The sequence below is a fragment of the Bubalus kerabau genome, chromosome 11 (genome assembly GCF_029407905.1).
Source record: "Bubalus kerabau isolate K-KA32 ecotype Philippines breed swamp buffalo chromosome 11, PCC_UOA_SB_1v2, whole genome shotgun sequence".
Classification (NCBI taxonomy): Eukaryota; Metazoa; Chordata; class Mammalia; order Artiodactyla; family Bovidae; genus Bubalus; species Bubalus kerabau.
Window position 1 is genome coordinate 83,979,065 of NC_073634.1, and position 8,075 is coordinate 83,987,139.

At 41.6% G+C, this 8,075-nt stretch overlaps 1 protein-coding gene across 1 annotated transcript in view; it reads right to left on the reverse strand.

Annotated features, from left to right (window-relative positions):
- Window positions 1-6,884, reverse strand: part of VSNL1 (visinin like 1) — a 120,571-nt gene extending 113,687 nt beyond the window's left edge. Inside the window, exon 1 of the mRNA XM_055539158.1 lies at window positions 6,693-6,884. The gene's annotated coding sequence lies outside the window, so the exon portion shown is untranslated. The remainder of the gene's footprint in view (window positions 1-6,692) is intronic.
- Window positions 6,885-8,075: the final 1,191 nt, after the last annotated feature.

Sequence of the window (8,075 nt, forward strand, 5' to 3'; positions counted from 1 at the left end):
ATGTATAAATTTCAGAAACACTTGAACTTCTGGAATAAACAAAATTGATAGTCTTTCATTAGCTCATAACATCAAAAGCCAAAAAACTCCAGAACAGAAGTTGCTAATTGAAAATCAAACTTGTACAGCACTATTCCACACATTAAAAATAAGATATATTAATAAGCATGTCAACTTTATTAATAATCCTTAATGGGCCTCCAATGGGAGATTTCACTCATAATTTAAGACTGGGTTTCAATAAGTCAAAAATAAATACACTAATCACAAATTAATAAAACCAAGGCAAAATGTAAAACACGAGACTCTAGCAGCATCAAAATCTACTATTCTGAGAAGCTTTCAACTGCAATAAACATTCTAAACTATGAAACAGCAGAAATATTAGGATCTAGTTGTTCGTACTGGAAAAAATTTACCAAGGCTGCAAAGCACATTGAACATGTTAATAATTTGCAAAAAATCTATTTACATTCAGCTCTTCAAAAGTTCACAGTCTTTCAGAGCCTGAGAGATAATAAATAAGATCCAAAGAAAAGAGAAAAAAATACATTTAAAGGGACATATTTCTTAGAAAAGTCCTTATATGAACAAGAATAAACAAAAGTCATATTCATTCTATAGATATATAAAAATTGAAAGTAAATTTAGCTTATTTGTTAACATGTTGCCTTTTATGAGCAATGTTTCATAAAAATGAACTCTTTTTGAGAGTCTTATTTTCTATAAAAAGTTCTGCAATTATTGCATTAGATACAGTGAGCTTGAAGGTTGCTGGTGAATGAGAATATTCCAAATCTTAAATGTAATTTAGAACAAAAGGAAATACGTTGTTCACCTGAAAATAATCCAACAAATGGTTAGAAATGCAGTGCACTGTTTTTAAAAAAAAACGATTGATGGCTACACATCAGGTCATCTGTGTTAGAAATGCAGTTAAGGAAGGCAACGGAGAAATCCAGAGTGAAACAAAAGAATCACCAACAAATTACCCGACTTGCATGCTTTAAGTCAGCTGATAAGGGTATAGAGCATCTTTAATGTATTCATAGAACCTTGTTATTAAGGTGTCAAACCTCTTTGAGGATTCCTCAGTAATTTTCTATTGCATATCTATTTCATTCATTAAGCAGTTTCTAAAGTACCCCTAAGATTCCATTTGTGGAGTTCTCAATGAATGAAGCTGGAAGCAACTCAAAGTATTTTGATTCACTTAAGAGAGCATAAGCTATCTTTAGAAACAAACTGTAAATGAGAAATCCAGTGTTATGGTCCCTTCACAGTGTGAACACATTAAAATGATTCCATAGCTCAAGAGAATCATGATTTAAATACGTGGTATACATATCTACTACAGTGTAGGTTTATACTCCCTTTTCGACATATTGATATCAATTCTTGTAAATACATAAAATAATATACATTTTTACCTATGAAGAGATACAAGGGAGTATACTCCGTAAGTACATTAAAAAGCATGCTTAAAGGTATTAGCATAGTGCTTTTATGTCCTTATTGAAAATAAATTATAAAACAACTTTTAGTTTAGATTTTCCTTTTAGTAACATAGATACTTAAAGCAATTTTAATTTTGTGCATGCTTTTAATGGTGGTGGTGGTTCAGTCACTAAGTTGTGTCCAACTTTTGTAATCCCGTGGACTGTAGCTTGTCAGGCTCCTGTGTCCATGGGATTCTCCAGGCAAGAATACTGGAGTGAGTTGCCATTTCCTTCTCCAGGGGATCTTCCCAACCCAGGAATCAAACCGGGTCTCCTGCATTGCAGGCAGATGATTTACCAACTGAGCTATGAGAGAAGCCATGCTTTTAGTATACATGATTTAATTTCTTGACATAATTAACAAGGTTTATGTAACTGAATCTTATTAAAATAGTTAATTGAGAAATATTACAGAGTATCTATTATAAAGGACATTGTATAGATTTTGTGGAAATATGAAAAAGATCATTAAAATCTCTGCTCTTGTGCAATGTGTTTTCACATTGCAGATATGTCTTTAAGATAAAATGTTCCTTGCTCAGTCACTTCAGTTGTGTCTGACTCCTTGTGACCCTATGAACCATAGCCTGCCAGGCTCCTCTGTCCATGGGATTCTCTAGGCAAGAATACTGGAGTGGTTTGCCATGCCCTCCTCCAGGAAAATGTTCCTTACTATACTACAATTTTTTATGTATTGAAGGGATGGATTAGGTAATTTATATGGATCCCATCCAGTTCACATACTCTATAAATTATGTGAATTAACCACCAACATAGTAGAAATATCAACCATTTGTTCACTTATCTCTGTGCCATTTGATACTTAAGAAAATTAATATATTTACATCTAATAATGTAACTGAGATGGACTTTGTCAATTTCAACCTTAGATCAACGGCATGTGATCACCTCTATGAGGAGAGCCTTTCTATCTTCCTAAATAATTGCTAATCGTAGAAACATAAAAATCACTCAACACAAAGAAAAAGACCTTCGGAATGACATTAAACATATTTTGCTCTTGCAAACTAGGAAACCACGCATTTGATATTGATATTATACTGTCAATCTATGAAATTCCACAGGGAGCTCCTCAGCAAGGTTTGGAATCTATATATACATGCAACCCAAATAGAAAACCTACCCACTCCAGTATTCTTGCCTATAGAATCCCATGGACAGAGGAGCCTGGTGGGCTACAGTCCACGGGGTCACAAAGAGTCAGACATGACTTAGCAACTAAACAGAGTCATCAGGTAATTTAATTTAACTTGTTAGTAACCCGATGTTAGAATGTTTTCCATATTACTCATTTTTCTTTGTCCCAGTTGAGACAGAATCTCATCAAATCCCGACATCTCTCCTCAGAAGAGAATGTCACAAGCCAAGGGGGTGGGCAGGGCTTGAGGAGAGAACGGTTATTACACGAACTGTGTTCGTTCTTGTTTCGAAGTTAAGAGGCAAGATGATTGGCAGTGGGATTCTTTCTCAGGATCACGTTTGCTGCCACATTAGTTAATATCAGAACACTTTAATCTGAAGGATGATACTGTAACTTGATTGAACTAATTCGCTTTTAATTATCAATAGCTGTCTTATTTAAAACCCTCCTACATACAGTACTAGGGACCACTGTAAACCTCTCATATGACTTATACTTTTGTAGTGCTAGGAGATTTATTTACATCCCAATAAAGAGAACTGGATGTTTGCTTGAAAAAAAGAAATAGAAAAATCTATAGCTTGCTCAGGACATTCCTAATCATGCTGTCTTATTACAGAATGAGATTTATACTGCAGCAAAGCAAAGCATCTTTAGTAGCTACAAGTCTCTGACCTCTGTATAAGGTATGTGGTGTATAGAATAGCTTGGACATGGCTGTTTTCAGAACAGAACAGCAAGGCCAGGTGACATTTGACCCAAGAGTATGAGTTAGGGACAGACTCTCTCCAAGACAGAGCTCATCCCAACTCAGTTAAAAGTTTACCATGAGGGAAATGGTTAAGTTAAATTGTTAATTGGGAAATGTGTTGAGAAACTCACTACCTTGCTTTCTGAGCTTCAACACTTGCCAAGTGTATTTAGCTTATCTCTCAAATGAGGAAGAGTCTCAGACTTTGTCTTTCTCAAGCCTCCCCCAACTTCTCAGCTTTTTCAGGTAAGAATTCCTGGCATTTCCCCAAAGGGGACATTTGTGATAGTTCCTGAGTGCCTGGGGAGAAGGGACAGGGATGACTGAATTATCTTTAAAAGGCCTAGAGCTTCATGGCACAGATACTCAAGAAATTTGTATGGAAGGGAGAATATGAGGGAGAAATAGAGAAAGCAAATGAGTGGAAAAGAGATAAAAAAAAGAAGGAAAGAAGAGGGCAAATTAGGCAGGTATTATTATTGCCTGCTTTGCAGTCCCTGTCCAGCAAGACTGTGCTTTAAAAGCTCTAAAGGCTTTAAAAAGCTGCTCTCCTCTCCTCTATAGCGCCGACTTCAGGAAGGAACAGTCAGGTGTCTTCCTTCAGTCTTCCAGCCCAGCCTTCAGTCCCTCTCTCTGCAGGTGGCTTTGTCTGGTGGATTTCCATGAAGGCTGGAGACAGCTAGGCATCTTGGATTTGGGTTCTGCCTTCTAGGAGCCAGAGGCGAGCTGGCAGCGCCTGCTGTGTGTTGACACTGCAACTTCCTCACTCTGCTAGGTCCCAGTGCCCGCAGCTGCAGCACAGCTGAAGGAGGTGAGACAGGTAGAACAGAAGGGGAGATGCCTGCAGTGTCTGAGAAGCCTGGATTCCCTGAAAGGTTCTGGGGAACAGAGCAGAGAGGGGTTGGCGATGGGCCTGGACAGTTTTCAAACGGGAGCTGAAGATTCCAATTGGTTTGTCAGTTCTCTCCAAAAACTCGAAGGATTCCAAAGGAACTGACTGAGATGCCAGAAAGGCCAGACTAAACATCTAATGAAGTGGGTATATTAGAAGTGACGGGCAACAGAAAAAAGAGACGGAGACCTAACCAAAAAAGAGAGGCAAAGAGAGGTGCAGTGGTGTAAAAATGAACCTTTGGGACTCTCTTAAAAGATGTGCTGGGAGTTTTTTGTTTTATTATTTGTTTTAAGACCTCAGCGATGTCACTGAGGATGCTATAAGTGCAGAGAGAAGGGAACATTTTCCCTCAACATTACTCTTTAATTCTTTATTCCATAGACTCGAAGTTAATTGACTTTCCCCTAGCTTCACGGCTCTGGGCCTCAATTTTTTCATCTATAAAACAAGGGGTTTGGACTAGATGTTTTTGAAGGTCTCTGCCCGATGCGATTCTCTATAACTCAGCCTTATGAACCAGGGTATCTGGGAGAAAACATCTATGAGCTTTCACACCAGGTTTCCCCCTTCTTTCTCCTCCACCCATTTATCAATGCAGTGCTGCACCCGCACCATTCAGAGAGCTGATCCAACTTTCACTGATGACAAGGAGTATGGCTCAGTTAGGACAAACGACTGGTCCTTCTGCCCTGGAGTAAAAAAGGAGGGACCGAGAAGGCAGTATGATTTACACTTTAGGTTTCCAAGGAGAGGATCTTCTAGAATTTTCTACTTCAAATTTCATCCACTTAAATAAATTGTAGATTCCTTTGAAAGGTTCCAAATAGTTGAACTGACTAAAGGGTCAAGAGTCTAAAATGGCTTGTCCTATTTGGAGTAAAATGTATTTCATTTCATCCTAGAAACTGGATCTGCTTTTTCTGTGGAAATTCAGCACACACTGGCCATGCTCTTCTCCTGTCTGCCTGCCTCATGCCATTCTGCCAACCTGCTTCAGTGCAGCATTTTCTGGGGTTAAACACCAAAGCTTAATGAGCGTGTGTTCAAGAGTGGGGTGTTCAGTGATGCAGGACCCCTCTACACCACCACCATCCCCCCTCCCCTGCCCCCGGCCGCCTCCACCAAAGACAACAATAGCCAGTTTAAACGGTAGTGAGGAAAAAATGTGTCTTCCCAAGAGTTTCATTTTTAATTTTTTCAATGTGAAATTCCTTTAAATTGAAAAATTAAATATGTAGAAATACAGCTCCCTGGGTCCTCTTGTCTCCAAGTGAGATGTGACACATAGATAGTATACACTTTTTTTTCTACACCCACTAGCATTTCCACTTCATTTTGATCTCCGAAATATGGACAGGAGGGCAACTCTAGAAAAATGTATTCTCACTCTGGCATCTCCTTGCAGTGCTGAGCACCCACAGAGAGCATCACCATTTCCTGCACCCTCCCCCAGTTCCCCAGACCCCCTGATTTCCACAGGGGGTTTGACCTTGCAAAGACCCTTCTTCAGTATCTGGGCAAGGAACAATCCATTTTAACTCAAAACACAGAACGACTTTTTCTCCTTTAAAGAAACACTACCAAAGGTAAAACATCTGGTTTTATATTTTTTCAACCCTGCATTCTGGAATGCAAATACAGCATGCAAAGGCAGGTAACTAGTTTGGATCTGACAGTCCCCATTCAAAGGCTCTGAGTCTCATACTCTGTTCAAAATAGACCGGGCTGACCGGGTGGTTGAACATCTTTCCTTTTTCTGCCCATTCACCATCGTGATGAAAAATCAAAACCGAAAAATCATCTTCTCATTTCTAAACACTAACAGAGAAATGAGCTGATTTTGCGCCTAGCCCTGTGGTTCTAAACATTCCACTTTGGAAACCAATCCTGGTCTCCACACCATCTCGTCCACTCAGTTTTACTTAACAAACACGTTCGCTCCTCTTCCAGGGTGAGAAAAATGGTGCACCAGCCCCACGGATGACAGGTTGGTACTTGACTGCAACCGCTCAATAGTTTTATCAGCAACCGGAAAACTTCACAATCGGTCCATTAGCTACTTAAATCTGTGTAAGGAAATCTGCCTATGTATAGACGCACTTAAAAAGCACCTCAGTTTCACCTGTCTTAAATCTAGCCTAAGGCAATTCCCCAAACACGGCGCATGTAAACACTCCCCCTTCCCCCACCCCCATTATTCCAAAAGGTCCCCCATGGACTAACAGTATACGTTTAGATCACCAGCATTAAACAAAGCTAGTGTCACACCATGCATTTAGACGTATCTATGCAAAGCCAAGTAGGTGACAATAACCAAAGCGTCTCCCAGACAATTGGCTGCACTACACATGCACAAATGCAACGAAGATTGTATTTTCCACTTACAGTTATAGCGCTGCTCACGGTCACTTAACGAAAATGATAAAACTCAACAGTTCTCTATAAATAAATGTATGTATATATATATTTAATTCGGATAAACGGTTAAGCCGTCTCTGGGTATGGTTCTCTCGCGCTCTTTTTTTTTTTTTTTTCCAGTGGAGCTCTGGGCTGCTTAAATCCCTCCTGGATCGCGCCTTACAAGCCCAGTCGCCGCCGCAACACGCTCCGGTAGGTCTCTGCTGCAGACTGGGAATCCCATAGAAAACCTAGGGTCCCTGGAGCCGGATGCGCAGGCGCGCGAGCCGCCGCCTCTCCAGGCACCCCCTCCCCTTTCCCCTCCTCCTTCCTCCCTCCTCCGGCTCCGCAGCCCAGCTCAGAGGGAGCTGGGGCCGGTGACCAAAAGCAGCCAGGCATTGGCGCATGCTCAGTTGGAGAGGCTCGGAGTTGCCGTGAGTGGATTCCACGTCTCCAGATTTTAGCAGAAACTCGGAAGGAAAGTAGATAGGAAAAGGGAGCCTGGCCACTGGCGCAGCCCTTCACCTGGACTGGCTGAGCGAGTTGGCCTCACCACGCCCCCGCGGTTAACCAGCCAAGTCTGGTGATGAAAGCTGAGGCCAGAAATGGGACACGTGGAGCCTGCTTCCTGCCACCCTCAGGCCTGGAGGGCCCCCGGCCCACTCTTTGTCAGGCTTGTAAGGTGAAGGAGAAAACTGCAGATATCCCTTGCTCCGAAGGAAACGTGCCCAGCAAGCTGTGAGCTTGTCTCCATGGCTCACTCTGAAGAAAACCCTTATGGTTGGCACTTTGTGTGGGCCATTTCTTCCGAGGGTCTTAAACTGAGAGCCCTGGGAGCCAGGCATTCTAAAAGCCTTCTACTCAGGATGATCGTGGTCCCCAACGGCCTTGGAGAAGCTGTGTGTTGAAGGGAGGGGGAGACTGAAGCTCTCGTCCTGGTCCTGAGTGACCTTGGGCCAATCATGCTAATCATCAACCAACATTTACCAATAAGTGCCTTCTTTGTGCACTAAATACATTTTATTGAATATGCTTTGGGTGGGGCTGCGGTGGGCAGAGAAGGGCAGTCAATGAGCCCTCATGGGAATCCAGGGTTGAGGGATTGGACTAAGCCATCTTATAAAGAGCCCCCTTCTGTGTCTTTGAAGGACATGTACATTTGCCAGCCCTCCCCAGATCCTGACTGTCCTAGCCAAAGCCTAGAAGACTTGGCAAGGAGTAGTAGTGCCCAGTAAATGTTTGGTCGCTTCTCTACCAGAAAAGCAAGGTGAAGTCTCAAATGTTCTCAACCCAATTAATTTCCTAAAGTGTGTTGTTTGTACTTTTGCTTGCTTGCTGCTGCTGCTACTAAGTCTCTTCAGTCGTGTCCGA